Below are 16,392 nucleotides of genomic sequence, written 5' to 3' on the forward strand. Positions count from 1 at the left end.
AAAAGTCTTAGCATCCTGTACTAGACAGATAATTTACTTATGAGCACACTGTTTGACCATTAATATCAACTGTGTGACTTTAACTTGCACTACCCTGTTGCGTCTTTTGAGCTGTGAAGTGTACAAAAGATTTTAGCATTCTGGTTTCAGCCAGCCTGTAAGGTGACCTGATACCATGTTTGAGAAGCAAAGTGGAAAACTGAAGTGTTGAGTTTTGGGGGTTTCCATGAAGTTTTGGCATTTCAGAATAGGGAAAACAGCAGTATTGTTTTAATTTTGTTTAGGAGCAGTGTCTTTCCCTGAGAGTTCCACCGAGTAGCCTACAACCCAAGCATTAAAAAGTGTAAGTATAAATGTCAAGGGCTTTGTGATCTCTTCATCATTTCAAATGATACAGAATGAGTTAATCCAATTGAATGTGTGCAAGTTATCTTAGTAATGGCCAAGAGATTGGGAGAAAGAAATGTTAACATACGCATGCTGACAGAAAAAAATAATAACAAAATAAAATGATGAGATATAATACAACAAACAAGCTATACTTACGGTTTATTTCACAAACTGGAGCTAATGCCATACTATTGAAAAAGAAAGAAAATTTATATAAGGATTATCAGAAACGTTTGTACTTGACTATTATTTCAACTAGTTTCCACCAGTCTGCTAAAACTGTGATGTGATATCCCTAGTAGTCCACAGGCCATTCTATATACATCCGTTTGATGCAATGGAATGCTTTAAAAAGGAAAATAGATTGGAAATTGCTTGACACTATTTCTAAGAAACTGTTTTGTTGTTGTTGTTTTCTCGCATGTTTTTAATTACAGTCTCAAAATTTCCCTCATCTTGAATCCCAGCAAAATCACAGATACAGAATTCTGCTCTTGTTTGGTTCTTGTTTGGTTCCTGACAGTGGAAAAAGAAAACTCATGTTTTCAGAAAGTGTCTGATCTGTAGAGGTATTGGAAGGAACAGCAGCTAAGGAGAAATAATTCTATGTATTTAAGCTATAACATAAATGGAAAGTCAAAGAACAATATACATTGATTCCTTTAAAATTATTTTTATAGCTCAAAAGTTATTTTTATAACACATTTTATACAGCCAATTATCTCAAATTAATGTACATCTTTAAGGAAGCTATTGCAGTATGTTAATTCTGAAGTACTTTGTTCTCTGGTCATGCATTTAATGGTAGCACAGATCCTGTTTATTACATATAATCTTCCTTCAGCGTGCATCTCTGGGCCAGATGGACCAAGGCATAGTGCTGCTGAACACGAATTAGCCCTGGATGAACAGATGCATCTGATAATGCTGTTCATCAAAAGGTGTTTGAAATGTATTCTGGGGCCCTATTTTTCTCTCAATCTCATCTGAAAATAGAATATTTTATTTTCTCCACAGGACAGTGTCAAAGCAGATTTGGTTTGCTTTGGTTTGAGGTGGTAAACAGGTCAACTTCTGCAACAGCTATAACTTGAGGAAGGTGGTTTTGCACTTGTCTATTAATTGCCTTTATTATTCACTGAAGCTATGTGTACTCCTATTTGAGAGACCACCTTACTTCAAGGACTTTTCAAGTGAATTTAAGAGCAGGTGGCACCTTTAATTCTTGTACTCCTCAGCTTTTTGTTGCCAAGGTCTGGCAAGTATCATCTGTTAATATCAAATAGCACAGGTTTTAATTAGAATGCATTTCGGGACCCAGGTTCAACATTTACAAAACAAGTGCTCCCTTAACAACAGCTAACACTGTTGCCAGCCTAAGGACTACACTGCTTCACTATCTAGTTTATACAGACAGATTAAGTAGACCAAAAAAAAGGAAAAAAAAAAAAAAAGATCAATATAAGGGTGAATATAATTAGGGAAAGAGAAAACATAACTAAATGCTTTACGGGAAAGGTTCCAAAAACACGGAGTGGAACGCTAGCATCTGATGCAGTATTTCTACAGCAGAAACGTGGGTGCAGTTTTTCACCAACTGATTTATGAGCAATGTATTAGATCTACTGCAAACAAAGGAGTCATCATCCTATTAACAAGAGAAAGAAAAAGATCAGGAATGACCAGGAGTTAAACACTGAGAGCATAGAGCATCCAGATGATGGGAAGCATCAGGGAGCTGGAGCTAATTCAGTGAAGACCGAAGCGAGGCAGCACAGGGTCTGTCCCATCACACAGTTCCAAGCGAGCAGGTGTGCCTCCTCCAGGCTGTGCAACCTGGGAATAGGATTTCTTCGGTTTACATTCAGATTCTCATTCTCCAAAATATTTCCAGGAACTAGAGAAAATGCCTTAATGAACCAAAGGCCTGGGCTCATAGTGAAGTAATGAAACTTACTGCCTTTTCCTAAACAAAAACGTTACAGGGTTATCCTCTCCCTATTTTGGCTGTTTAGGATTATCAAAGAATTTCCATAAAGAGACAAAACAAACATCTTCAGTAAGCGAGTTTTCAGAGAAACAATGTATGGATATAAACTATTGTATATTTCTTTTACTTCAGAGTTTGCAGTCCTTCCAAGATAGGCAAATATAAAGAATCCACCTTGCTCCATAGAAAACAGTAGATAACCCGGGAGTAAGACCTGAGGCAAACAGAAACTGCAGATTTTGGGGCAGGGAAGGATCTGGAGGAAAATAGTATTGCAGCCACTACCTGAGCAAACACAGGAAACCAGGAGTAGCATGCACCCCAGGGCAAAGCTAGGTGCAAAACTTAAGATGTTTTCAAAGTACACAGATGATTGGGATGAAACGGTGTGTATGAAATAATCTGTTACCACTGAATTTCCTTTTGACACATAGAGATAAAAAGGCCCTCCTAGATTGGGAATATAATTCACAAATAATTATTTATGAAAACAAGCTTTTTATGAAGCATGCATTCCCCCTCTGTCTTTCCTTCTGCCTCATTCCTGCTGGCTTGTTTTCTACTGAAGCTGTTTTTATGTTTGAATCGCTCATCCCATGTTTTATTAACATGGTTGCTAAAAGAGATACAGCAGTTCCTCTGAGCTGATAGTTCTGCTTATGTGCTCTTTTGTAAACCAAGACACATGATCAAATCCCAAGGTGTTATTTGGTAGCTGTGATTCTTTGCTGAAATTTTCCCTTGGTAACTGTTGGGTGATGTGATCTTTTCTGAACTCCCAATTGTTTGCTAAACGGAGTGAGTTTTTCTAATCTGTACAAAATGTAACTTTGTCTGTCTTGTGGCAAAAAATATTTCTAATGTCTACTACCCTGTCTCAGTAGAAATTATTTTTGGTCTCTCTTTTTTTTTTTTTTCTGTCATTTTTCCAGAATGATCCTTTATCCACCTGTTTTCTTTGCAAAAAGGAAGATCCTTTTCTGCCTATGTATATATTCTCTGTAGGAACATCTAATTCGCCAGTGGAATTTTAAAGGAATAAAAATGGTACAGAAGGGACAGGTCTCTGGAGCACTGAAATGGCAGAGCTGCACATGTGAGTCACCACAGCTGGCACTGAAATTTGCGTACAGCTGTAGAGCAGTGCTAATCTGTGCCAGAGGATGGGAGGACAGAGAGGACATGGGAAAGGAGGAACCTCTCCACTTGGCTGCGTATTATACTGCCACGTAGACAACTAGCAAGCAGAGTGCTTTGCAATGGGACTGCCAGAGAGGTTGGTGCTGCATTCTGAAATGAACATTATACATTCATAAAGCAAGCAAGGAATTAAAATATGGCCAAATTATACTTCTTATGATTAAAAAATAGTAATAATCTATCAGGTAATCATTTTCTGGAAATCTTTTTTTCAAAGGCAGACGTGCAAGAAAACCATGCCCTTCCAGCTGGAAAGTAACACACAGGATGCCCAGAAAAATTAAGCAGATTTCTGTCCTTTGAAGCTTTTTCTTCTTCTCCCAACAGCCAGGATAATTATCCCTTGTCAAAGTTCTTAGGGAGAACTGTTGCTTTGCAATTCTTGGTAAACCAAGATGGAGTCTTTTTATAATGTATAATGTAGTTTAAATTGTACCATGTTAGGAGACTAGAATTTAAAATTACATGAAACTCCATCCTTTTCCTCGTGTACAAGAGGCAGTTAGATACAAACCACAGAGAGGACTCAGCTACTGAACAGAGAGAGGAGACAGTTGCTGACACCGCTGAATACAGAACTTTCTCCAGCAAGGTCACGGCCACATCGGTAAATTTTGCTGCTATAAATTTTATTGACTTTCAGTTTCTGATAACACTAAGTGAAAGCACACCAAACTCTGGCATTGCGCCACAAGAGACTGTTTTATTCCGACAGTCAAAATCCTCAGTTTGCTGAGTCACTGAAAACTTGCAGCGATAAGTCTGTGCAAATGAAAGGCACCTTTAATCAATGACAAAGTTGTAATACAACTTTGACCAGACTTAAGTTTCTTTTCTGTGCTTCCTAGGAGGACCTAGACTCCATCACCTGCACAGCTCCAAGGGCAGCAAACAGCCTCCTCAGCATTCAGGAATTAACCCCAGATGTGCAGAAGAGGATCCTATTGCGGAGGAAACCAGGATCTCATCAGCTCCATGTGCCTTTGTAAACTCAGAAATCTCCAGAGGAAATACACCAGATCTGAAAAGTGGAACAAAGAGGTCAAAGGTGTCAAACTTCAGTGCACCACTTCATCTGTATGCAGAGTATTTGCTGCTAGGTCTCCCCAGAATGTGTTCAGAGGTCTTCCTTTTTTCTCAGTCGGTGTATGTGATTGCACACACAAGACAAACGCTCAGTTATAACAGTTCTATTCAGCATGCTTCAAAAATGTGTCAGGCTCAAACTAAAGACAGAAACATTTTCCTTTCCAAAGACAAAGATAAATTCTCTTCAGGTGTTTACCAGAAGATACACAGAAAGCTAAGTTCCCCTGTACCACTCAAAATGGTAGCAATGCACTGGAGTTTCACTGAGTACTGACCATAAACAAGAGATACACCAGGTGCCAAATGGGAAAATCACAGCAGAGCTTTCACCCAGAAAAAGGACTCGTGAGATGAAACATAAAATAATTTATAGAGCCAGAATATAACTCAGAGAGAAAAATATTGATTTTGCACATGCAGGTGTTAGAAGGCACTCCATTCCCTCCAGCCCATAACCATCCCTCAATTTCAGTCGTGACTGTATGCTGAGGGGAACAAAAGAGCTCCAGGAGCAATAAAATTTAATTACACTAGTTCTTGTTCCACTGTCACTGATCACACTGCCTCTTCTCTTTGGTGATATGAAAAGAATATATATAGAAAATAGGTCCTTTTTGAGAATGGCTTTCTTCTTGCTTGCAAGCCTTCAATTTCCTTACAGCAGGAGACGACCCACATTACATTCTTCAGTAAGAATACAAAAGTACTTGCTTGTGGTTTTTACTATTCCTGTCACAATTTTCCTTTCACAAGAAGCAGTGCATTTTCTTCTGTCCCAGCTAACATATATAACTAGTCAAATATACGGGAAGAGTCCTCTGCTTTAAAAAAAAAAGCTAGGGGAGGGGTGTCGAGCCTATCAGGCTGCCTTGACAATTCTGCCGGTTAACAAAATATTCATCCTGAGTGCTTCCTTTAGCCCAGGCAGCACACTTGATAGCAAGGGGTTACATGCACTGTAAAGGATGCTGATTTCACACTCCTTTCCTCAAGGATCCCAGCAGGTAGACTTCGTCAAGCTGGCTGGAGAAACTCCATTGACTCATCACTGGACTTGCCTTAAAATTCAGCTTCCCTGAATCTCTGCTCCCATAGACAGCTCAGCACAGTGAGTTTCTTCTGAAATTTACCTGACCCTTCACAGAGATACAAAGGCAGAGGTTGCTGCCTTATTAGCCCAGAAAGGCCAGACACAATTTTGTTACCAATTTTACTTTCTTAATTAAACGGAAGGAATATATTTTTTTCTTTACATTTTGTTCCATCCAGGCTATTTTTAAACAAATATTAAAAGCTTAAGATAACACCTTGTCTTTCCATAGACATTGATGGTCAAGTAGTTAAGATTAATTCTTTTTCTAAAATCACCTCTGCAGGGTAAGCACAGCTTCAGAAGGTTTTCTCATGTTACAAACTTCCAGAACATGTTTGTGATTTCTGTACTAGTCAACTGAATGACAAGCCTCAACTCATCAATATCCTTTGCTGAAAAAAATCTTTGCATGCTGAAAGGTCAAGCACTGCATAAAGCAACCCTCTAGTTATGTAGTTGAGATCAGTGGAGGACCAGTACCTCATTACACAGGTCTAAAAACATCTTCCTGCTTTCCCTGGTGCCACACACCTGAGCTGTATGTCCTCTGCAGTGCTTCACAGTCACATGGCTGGTTTTGACAGTCCTTCTCCCTGACAAGTCCTTGAGGAATCAACCACTGATCTTTCTAGATTCAACTATGAGTCACTAATGAGTGGCCTCTTACTGATTATACTTTAAAAAAACAAATGTATAGACGTGTGGTTCCTCTGGAGTTTGTCCTTGGCAAGCAGGCTTTGTACTACTTAGCAAAGGCAAAGAACCAAATAGGCATCACCCCTCAGTCCATCGACAAAACCTTATGCTCTGTGGACATGATGATTCCTTCTGTATTTAAATTTTACTTGTCATGATTGATGATAAAGCAAATTAAGGCAGAATTACTTCACATACTGTGCAAGGTGCAGATGACATAATAGAAGACAATAATTTAACAAAGATCATTACAAATGCAGTGACTCATCAGGTTTCCAAAATGTGATGAAATGCATGAGCAGATTCTAACAAAACAAAAACACAGTCTAATATAAACTGCCGTAGACTATGTATTTGTTTTGATGCTTTTCTTTTCAGTAGGTTGAGACAAAACTTTATTAATAGGGCTCAAGTTAACAGAGGCACATGCATGCTTTGGCTACGCACACCAACACGTTCACATGGGTGAGTACTAGCGTGTAATCACAATGACTTTTTAAAAACAAACAAACAAAGCTTTTGTCTCAACCTGTATACAACATCAGAGCAAAATTAAGGAAAAGTACCTGTTTTCAGGTAAGCAGGTGAACTACGCCATGCCTGGCTTCAGAAGTCCAGCTGGATGTAGGCACGCAACGTGTTGGTAGACCCAGAAAAAGTATTTTATTTCCAAGACATTCTTCACAAAAAAAAAAATGTACATTTACCCATAGCTTAAATATTTTTATTCTATAGTTTGGAATATTGAGACACAAAAATAGTTGCTTGTCCAAAGTTTCTGAGGATGCCTGTGGCAGAGGTGGAAACCTAGACATTTTGACTTTCAGGTTCTCTGATTCAGCCACAAGACCTTCCTCACTGTTATCAGTGGTGCGTTATAGACCAAAGTTTATTAGTGGTCTATAGACCATTACGGAGCACATGTAAAAGACAACAGAATTTGGCCCTGCCTTTTAGTTTAGTTTTAGATCGTACTATGAGAACCAGCTATCCTCCAAGGGTTGCCTACTGGATGTGGGCAGGCTGGCCAGTTAGCCAGGAAGATTTTCCAGTAATTAGGCAAGGGTTATTTCAGCCCCCCCCCCCCTTTTTTTTTTTTTGCCAGATCACTTCCTTCCAAAGCCAGGCATTCAATTAACCCATCAGCTGCCACTGTTTGGCCACCAACTTTGTTGTTTTTTTACAGCTTTCATGAAGAAACTTCAAAGAACATGGGAAAAAAATAGAGTCAGAAGAAGTTCCCTCTAAGATAGTGCTTAAGATTGATTTCCAATGAAATTATGGCTGAATACAACAGGGAGGGTACTCAGGAATGACGTCTCTGTGACTGACTCATGTCTTTGCTGCTCTTTGAAATCAAGAGCATTGATTTTTTTATACTTCTACTTGGGTTTGCCTCCAGCGTCCTGGGATGATCCAGGGCCCAGAAGGATACAGCACTTGACACAGCAGGCAAACAGCTGAAAGGTCAGTGCACACAGGGTGCGTCTGTAGCATCTCTGCTGCTGCTGTATTTGCCAAGATCCAAGCAAATTCAAAGGAAATGATATTTGAGCAGTGCTTACCTGTAGTTCCAGCTCAGCCTCATGAAAAATACTAATCAGCATTAATTTACATTTACACATTCATACAGATTCACACAGATTCACAGATTTCTCTAGGTTGGAAGAGACCTCAAGATCATCGAGTCCAACCTCCGACCTAACACTAAGTACTCCACTAAACCATATCCCTAAGCTCTACATACGGAGCAATCCGCAGCATCTGAGTTTTTCCACGCTTTCTTCAGCAGGCTCACTGGAAGCAAACACTCGGTTTCTCCCTAATCTGGTGGCTCCACCCAGTCCCACATGTACACGTGTTGTGGTGACACAAACTGGCACTGACACCCAGCACAGCCTGGCCACCTCTGTGTAACCAACTTGTCAGCAAGGCTTGATGGCATTAGCAGAAGCAAATGCTACCTTGTACCCCAGCCTTAACGCCAGCCTTTTCCCCAGCTTTGTCATTTAAGCCCCAAAGCAAAAGGTGGCCCAGAAACCGAATTTAGCGTCATTTCTCGAGTCAGTCTGAAACAAATCAGTGCCTTAATCCTTTTTTTTTTTTTAATCTCATCCACAGCCCTACCTACATCCCAGTCTCACCTCCATCTTTCACAGAGTAATTTCCTAGCCTGCTGGTGAGCTTCCAGCTGACACACAGGACAGAGGCTCTGTTTTCCCTCGCACAAAGCCTCTTTACCCTGGAGCTCCATCAGCTTGACTCCCCACTCTAGCCCCAGCCTTCACATCCCCATTCTTTCTCTCCATCATCTCTCCAACTGAGATCACGCAGTTTCATCTCACACTTCTTCTAGGCCAGCTAGATATTAGAACTAGGATTATGGCACCGTTTAGGATTGTTTTTCAGGTTTGCATAAATCATGGTTTTACTTGGTCTGACCTCTCACCTTCCCGCCAGACAAAGCTAATCATAGCCTAAAAACTGCTTTAGGATCCCAGTGTAAACACGGCTCAGTGCTTTATGCCTGAAATCTAAAAAGCTTCCCTGGTAACCTGCCACGAATTCAAGCTTTACATTTCTTCTTTTATCTTTGGAGCCTAAGCCCTACCTTACCCCTGTCTGCTACCCAGTGACCCAACCTCCTATCTCAGAGCCCATCTCCCTGTGACACTGGATTATGCCATCTCACAGTTTATTTTAGCAGGGCCTGTTAATTACAGTTAATTATTACACAGGTTTATACATTTACATAAGCAACCTCTAACTTTATGCAAAATATGTTTACTTTCCTCAGGACGCTTAAACCTTAATTTAGGAGGAAACGTCAGGAGTACCAGCCTTTCTGATCTGCCTATCTTGCAGAAAAGCGTGTCTTTTATTAAGGCAGAAGCACTGCGAAGAGAACTTTGTACAAATTAAAATGCTCAAAGCTTGACAGGAATCAGAGGGTTTCTCTGAGTTTAGATGAAAATTAACTTATTTTTCTTGCAGTAGGGATAGAGTGATGTTTTAGAGATGAGACAATGTCTGCTGTGCCCATGTGCTGTCTCATATTACTCTGGATTTCACGCTTCCATTTATATTATAGCATCAGAGCACATTATTGCCTAACTGCAAGGTAATTACTGGAAAGGTTTCATGAGGTAAGACTATTCTGATCTGATAAGAAACTGTCTTTTTGTTTTTTTTTTTTCTGCCTACATCATAGCAAGCGTCTAACAAGACTAAATTATAACTGAGAGCAGCTGGTAATAGTTGCAGATGTAATCAGTTAGCAGCAGCCCTGAGCCACAAAATCAAACGAAGGGAAGAGGTGATGCAGCAATCTGCCCATCCTCAGAAGTGAGAGTCTGCATATGTACACTTACACGCACACGCAACCGAAATGCATAGAGAAGGTCTAGCATAAGCCTTTCTGGCTCTAAACTTACAGGTCACACTCACTGTAACACCTCACCATGCTGAAGGAAATGAGCCCAGCAGAGAAGCACTTCTTCACCCGCAGCACAAAGTCACCTCTGCTCCGAGCCCTGGGGCCACTTCCCCTGAAAGAGGCAGATGCTAAGGACTGCACCTGGATGAGCTCCAGGACAATTTTCACAGGTTTCTGAACAGGAGAGTCAGGGAGATTTCAGCCAGGAGCCAATCCTGGAAGTGACACCTTACCACTCATCTTCAGTGAGCATCTAGCACAAAAAAAAAAAAAAAAAAAAAAAAAAAAAGAGGCAAAAATCAGGGAGCCTAACTCTCCCAGGACATCACATCACAGATTTTAACTGATACCTGCAGTGTTACCCGAAGCTACCATGGAGCAAGGTGCAGGCAGGAAGGAGCTGGGACTGAAGCCCATTGGATTGCAGCGTCCACAAAGTGGGCGACTCGTCTGCTGCAGCAACGTCACGGGGCTCCAAAGACAAAGCATCCTTGGCTCTGCCAGGGGCTGTCCTGCTGTCTGTCAAAGGCCAGCAACTGGAAGCAGTGCCAGTGAAATCTTGTGCCTAGCAGGGATATAAAAATATTCTGAGCACTGCTGAGAGCTGAAGCTTCACAGAGAGGGAAGCACCTGAAGGGACCTAGCTTTGGAGCATCACGCTGATGATGGGAAGCAACTGCACTCTGCTGCGTGCCCAACGCCCATATCTCTGTTGGTAAGTCATAACTTTTCCAGTCAGAGCATAAAACATAAGCTAATTAGATTGTTTTGGTTTGTTTTTAATCCAAATTACTGCTCTTGGCAGAGAACTGAGGAGGTGGAAATGGTCAGTAACTCACAGGCCGTTCTCAGAAGAGGAGAGTTGTGAGCCTGTCCTGCTGCCCTGGGTGGCACGAGCTGCTTGCCTCGAGGATGGTTTGTGTGACGAGGAGTGTCTGAAATGCACTGCTAAGGCAACTGAACGCTGGTTTGCAGGCTGTGAGTTCATACATAGGCTGTGCAGGACAGAGTACAAAGAATTCATTTCCTTCAGAGAGATATTTATGATATGAGCGTCTATCCCTACCGCTTAAACAGGTGAAAAAATAAGTTATGCAAGGCATGTCTCACTAAACCTGCTGGACTTTTCTTTTTAAAAATTGACATAAATATTAAAGCTAATTAGAAAGCTTTCTGTCTGCATCAAACGGCCCTACAGTGTGGGCTTACATTCAGAGCATAGGTTTACTCACAGGTAATTACTTGAGATGTATATGTTCCCAGAAGTTGTTTTGTGATGCTGTCTGTTTTATTTTAAAAACAATTGCTGTGCAAAATTGACCTGGTGATCTAGATCTTCCTCAAAACACTGTTTAGCTTCTTTGGCAAGGAGCAGAAAATGGACAGGAATGAAATAAACCCTCTGAGGGAATAATTATTATTCAAACAGCTGCAAATGCTGATAATCTGAGGCATTACCTATATAAACTTGCTAGGAAGAATAATCTGAGGCCTGAAATTCTCCCTTGAATGTTTTTGGCCTACGTTTGCTTTGACTCTGTCAATGAGCCTACAGCCCACCACTGAAGCAATTCTTTGGTATAAATGCAGAAAGCAACATGTGAAGTTAGCAGGCCTTTAACTGAAAGGTGCCAGTCACAGGCAGGCTGTCTGGAAAGAGGATGCACGGTTTTAAAGTTACAGCTTTCATGGAGAAATATGTGGTAACCTGGTACCACGACTTACTGCAAATAAACAATTTAGCAGCAGCCACAGACTGCAAAGTCAAATGATGGGAAGAGACGAGGTACCAAGCTGCCAGGCTCTGAACAGGAGTCTAGAGGGTCTACACATGTACACAGATATGCTGAACAGAAAAGGATCAAAGTAGTGTGACTGTTCCCAGTGCAAGTTAAGAAAGCATTTCCGCATTTCTCTACCTTTTGTTTCAGTATGCGTCTGCTAGTAATGGAGAATAAATATGTTTTTATTATTTTATTTTTTTAAAGCGTTTTATGTAAAACAAGCATTGATTAAGTCATTCTGAATGGCACACATCGCTGATTTGCAATGATCATTGATGGACAGAGGGAAACCTAACCCCGGCTGAAGGAAAAGAGAGAATCGCTTGGTCATCACACAAAACATGGCCACAAAAAATGTGTAGTAAATTACAATACTGGAGATGAAACCTTGCCCATCCTGAAACTACTTTCAGTATGACAGTGTTGGAGAGCGCAGGATCAATAAAACATCATTTGTATCTTTTCTTTTGCCAGGCTTGGCAGCGTAGAGTCATCCTTCCACTGGAATGGTTTTGTGGATTACAATTAAGGAAATCTCCAAAACACAACAGCTGATCATGGAGGAAGCCATGGAGAGAGGAGTAAGTGAAACTATTGAAGGAAAGATGTTTTCTTTTTCTGCACCGTGTTTACCCATATGGTGAATTTTTCTTGTTCTGAGTATGCTGCGAGTCATGTGATATTTTCTTTCACAGGACAATAAAATTGCAAGGAGTAGGAAGGGGGAACCATATGAGCATTATAAGGATTTGGGTCTGATCTATTATTTGCATACCTTTTCCTTTGGGAATGTAATACAGTAAGATTGCACTAAATGAGACGGACACAGATGCCCACAAAGAAGAATACTTGGCTCCCTGTCTGTGTACAAAAGCCAGCACTGGTGGATCTTTGTACCAATACCTCTTACCTATAACCTAAAATGGTTCTACCAATTCTTTTCCCTGCACCTCTACAGATTTTACATGATGAGCAAAGATATCATTGCAGACATAATAAGATTAGTAAAACTGGAGTGTTAACTTCCAGAAATGTTACAGGTTTTACATTAAAAAATGTGGAACACTAGATAAAGAATAAATATAATATTATAAGGACACTAGAAGCCACGAAGTCTTCTAATTGAGTGACCACAGTCGGGTATTCAAAAATGCTGTCTCTAATGACAGCATTTCAAATTCAGCCCCAGTGAAACCTGGCTTGCACCTTAGATGTAAGTACAAAACAATGTATGTACTCAGACTATAGACAATTTAAAATTGGAACTTGGTTCTTGGAAGCCCCCAAAACTCCTTTACCAATTAAATTTTTTATATATAAACACTTGGGAACATTATACAACTTACAAACACATTAAAAAAAAAAAAGTAAAAAAGTAAACTAGAAAAAAACTTTAGAGTGGAGGAAAAAAAAAACAGCTGTTCTAAAGTCTAAGATATATCCTTGGCTTTCTTTACATCTTAAATTTTTGTTCTAATATTGAGTTCCCTCGTTACCAAGGCATTGTCTTACTTACTTTCTTACAGGACAAAACTATACACCCATTCCTAATCCTACAGTCACTATGGATCACTTTTCAATCAGCAAAAAGGACTTTACAGGAGTTTTCTAGATATCCTATAAATCCTCCTTCACTATTATACTGTCACAGGATGTTCATACAATAAGCAAAGCAGCATATAACTCTTCCTCCACTACTGAACAGAGATAATACTTCCACAAAATAGAAACACCTCAATTATTTCTGTAAATAGTTGTATGGTTTCTTTGCCAGAATCTACTCCAAAATACTTGCAGTTACTTATGTGAAGCTCTGTCAGGCTCAGATTTAGCTTCTGACACAAGAAGGCAAGATCTCCATAGATGGCTGAGAAGGGATAGCCCATACACCTAAACTTGTCAGAAAAAAAAAAAAAAAATCAGTGCTGTGAGGGCTGTGAGGGATCTAAAGCTTGTGACTGAAATTCTTAATTTTCATCCCGCTGAATCCCATTAAATCCTTCTTACTTTTGTTTTCCTTCACATGCGAATGATTTGTTTTAAACAACAGCTGAGTTCCCCAGTCTCATAAGCTGACACTTAGCAGAGGTTGGACTGCACCACTCTCAGATATTTACAGCCACTTCCCAATCATCTGGCAACTTTGACTTTGTTTCCATGTTCCCACTGGAGCTGGCTCATACACCCACCAAAATGTGTTCATTTCCTCTAAACCTGCTGTTTGGCTTATACTCATTTAAATGAAGAAATTATAGTTTTTCACAGCTCCTGCTAGCCATGATCTCTTGCCCATCAGTCTGAAGGGAACAGCATCATTTGTTTCTGTAATGAAATAACATAGATGAATTTCACAGCCCTGTGTTAAGTGCTCCTGACACTTAAAAAATTGAAGTGGATGACACAACGCTTAGCCTTGCAGAGGATTCAATACTGACAGCTAGCAGCTTGGCCCCCAGTGCTCCCCTGCAGCTCCCCCAAACCAGACAGCTCGGGGAAGGTCAACCAGCCTCGCTGATGGGTGCCCCGCTGACGGGATCATCTCTGCAGGTCACTATTTACAGGAATTTCTTGTTCACATCTAGATTAAGTCTGGCATTTTCTCTTGCACATCTGCCAATGACTTCTTGCCAAGGCAGTCAACCAAGTTCCATTCCCAAAAGCATAATTTTTTTAATCAGATATATTAAAATCAGTAATCTGATTTATAAGTATTTTCCCCCTTTTGCAGTACATTTTTTTAAGAACTGTAAGACTGCAGAAAGCTAAAGGTAAGTGGAAATCCTCTCCTCCCCTTTGCTGCAGAAAAATAAACTTTTTATGTCCTCAGGGTACAAGAGACTGCTGCATGCACTGAGACATTTAAATAAATTCTGCTGAGCCCACATATCGCCCACCAGCTTGGTACTCCTGGCCCATTTTTTGCTGGTCCATGATAACTCTGCAGTTAGTTATTTATAGCCTATAACCACATCTGACATTGTCACAACATTATAGCCAATTCTGTTCTCTTTGAGCCTGGATCAGTGTAATTCCAGGAGAGATGCAGGAGAGATGCCAGGTAGCAGTGAGATTATCTCTAGCTGCTAAAAAGTCTCTTAAAAGCTTACAGCTAGTATGTGATCCTGCATGTCAGTAATTACATGAGGATGAGTCAAAAAGACCAAAGAAGTAGCATCCTGAACAGAATCAGAAACAGCTTCTGCTTGTTCAAGTTCACCATAGTATTGGAATGATGGATATACAGTGTAGGTATTTTTGCAACTTGCCTATGCAACGTTGCCTTTGCAAAGTAGATAACATCTTCATTTTAAAGCTGGGAGCTTAGAGAGTAAAATCCAGAGTGGATTATTCCCTCCTAGAAGCACTTCCTTTTGGCCGCTGTGGTGGTTTTACTCGGGTGGGCGGCCGAGCTCCACCACAACCGCTCTCTCACTCCCCCTCCTCAAAGAGGAACGGGGAGAAAATACGATGAAAAGGGTTCAAGGGTTGAGATAAGGACGGGGAGATCGCGAAGTAATTATTGTGACAGGCAAAACAGACTCAGCGTAGGGAGATAGTAAGATTTATTGCCTATTACTAACAAGCTAGAGAAGCGAGAAACAAAGGAAAGAAACCAAAAGCACCTTCCCCCCTTCCACCTCCTCCCCCCAAGCAGCGCAGGAGAACGGGGGAACGGGGGTTATGGTCAGTCTGTAGCGCTTCTTCACCGCAGCTCCTTCTCGGTCACTCTCGTCCCCTGTGCTGTGGGGTCCCTCCCACGGGATGCAGTCCTTGCTGAACTGATCCGGCGTGGGCTGCCCACATGCAGCAGCTCTTCAAGAACTGCTCCAGATATGGGTCCGTACCACGGGGTCCATCCCTCAGGAGCGAACTGCTCCAACCTGGATCCCCCACGGGCAGCAGCTCCTGCCACGTCACCTGCTCCTGCGTGGTCTCCTCTCCACGGGCTGCAGCTCCGGCCCGGAATCTGCTCCGGCAGGGGTCTTCCACAGGCCGCAGCCTCCTCCAGGCCACATCCACCTGCTCCACCACGGTCTACTCCATGGGCTGCAGCGTGGAACCCTGCTCCACCGTGGTACTCCATGGGCTGCAGGGGGACAGCCTGCTTCACCATGGTCCTCACCACAGGCCGCAGGGGACTTCTGCTCCGGCGCCTGGAGCACCTCTCCCCCTCCTTCTTCACTGACCTTGGCGCCTGCAAGGCTGTTCCTCACTCCTCTCACTCTCCCAGCTGCTGTGTGGTGCAGCGTGTTTTTTTCCATGTCTTAAATATGCTCTCACAGAGGTGCAAAACAACATCGCTTATTGGCTCAGCTCTGGTCAGCAGTGGGGCCCTTACCTAACATGGGGCAGCTTCTAGATCCTTCTCACAGAAGCAACCCCTATGGCCCCCTGCTACCAAAACCTTGCCACATAAACCCACTACAGCCACACAAAGGGATCTGCAGCCCCAGGCTAGGAACCCCACAGCCTGACTGAAAAGGTGATGGATACAGGGGTGTGGAGCAAATCCCCAAACTAGCAGAGGCGGTTTGCTTTCAATTGGCAGCAGTGGAGCTATGTTAGAGGGGGGATGCAGTGGTTTACACTGCGCAACACAGCTGTGTACCAAAAAGCAAAGTAATGGCATATGCTTAACTTTCTCTCTGTCCTTACGTGCCAACCCAAAAAGCCACCTATTTTTACCCCATCACCAATGTGTGCTTATTTTCGT

General features: G+C 41.6%; 1 long non-coding RNA gene across 1 annotated transcript in view; it reads right to left on the reverse strand.

Annotated features, from left to right (window-relative positions):
* Window positions 1-3,649: 3,649 nt before the first annotated feature.
* Window positions 3,650-16,392, reverse strand: part of LOC308193916 — an 88,719-nt gene continuing 75,976 nt past the window's right edge. Inside the window, exon 4 of the long non-coding RNA XR_013950054.1 lies at window positions 3,650-4,601. This is a non-coding gene — a long non-coding RNA (uncharacterized lncRNA). The remainder of the gene's footprint in view (window positions 4,602-16,392) is intronic.

The sequence above is a fragment of the Anser brachyrhynchus genome, assembly GCF_964034855.1.
Source record: "Anser brachyrhynchus genome assembly, chromosome: 4".
Taxonomy (NCBI): Eukaryota; Metazoa; Chordata; class Aves; order Anseriformes; family Anatidae; genus Anser; species Anser brachyrhynchus.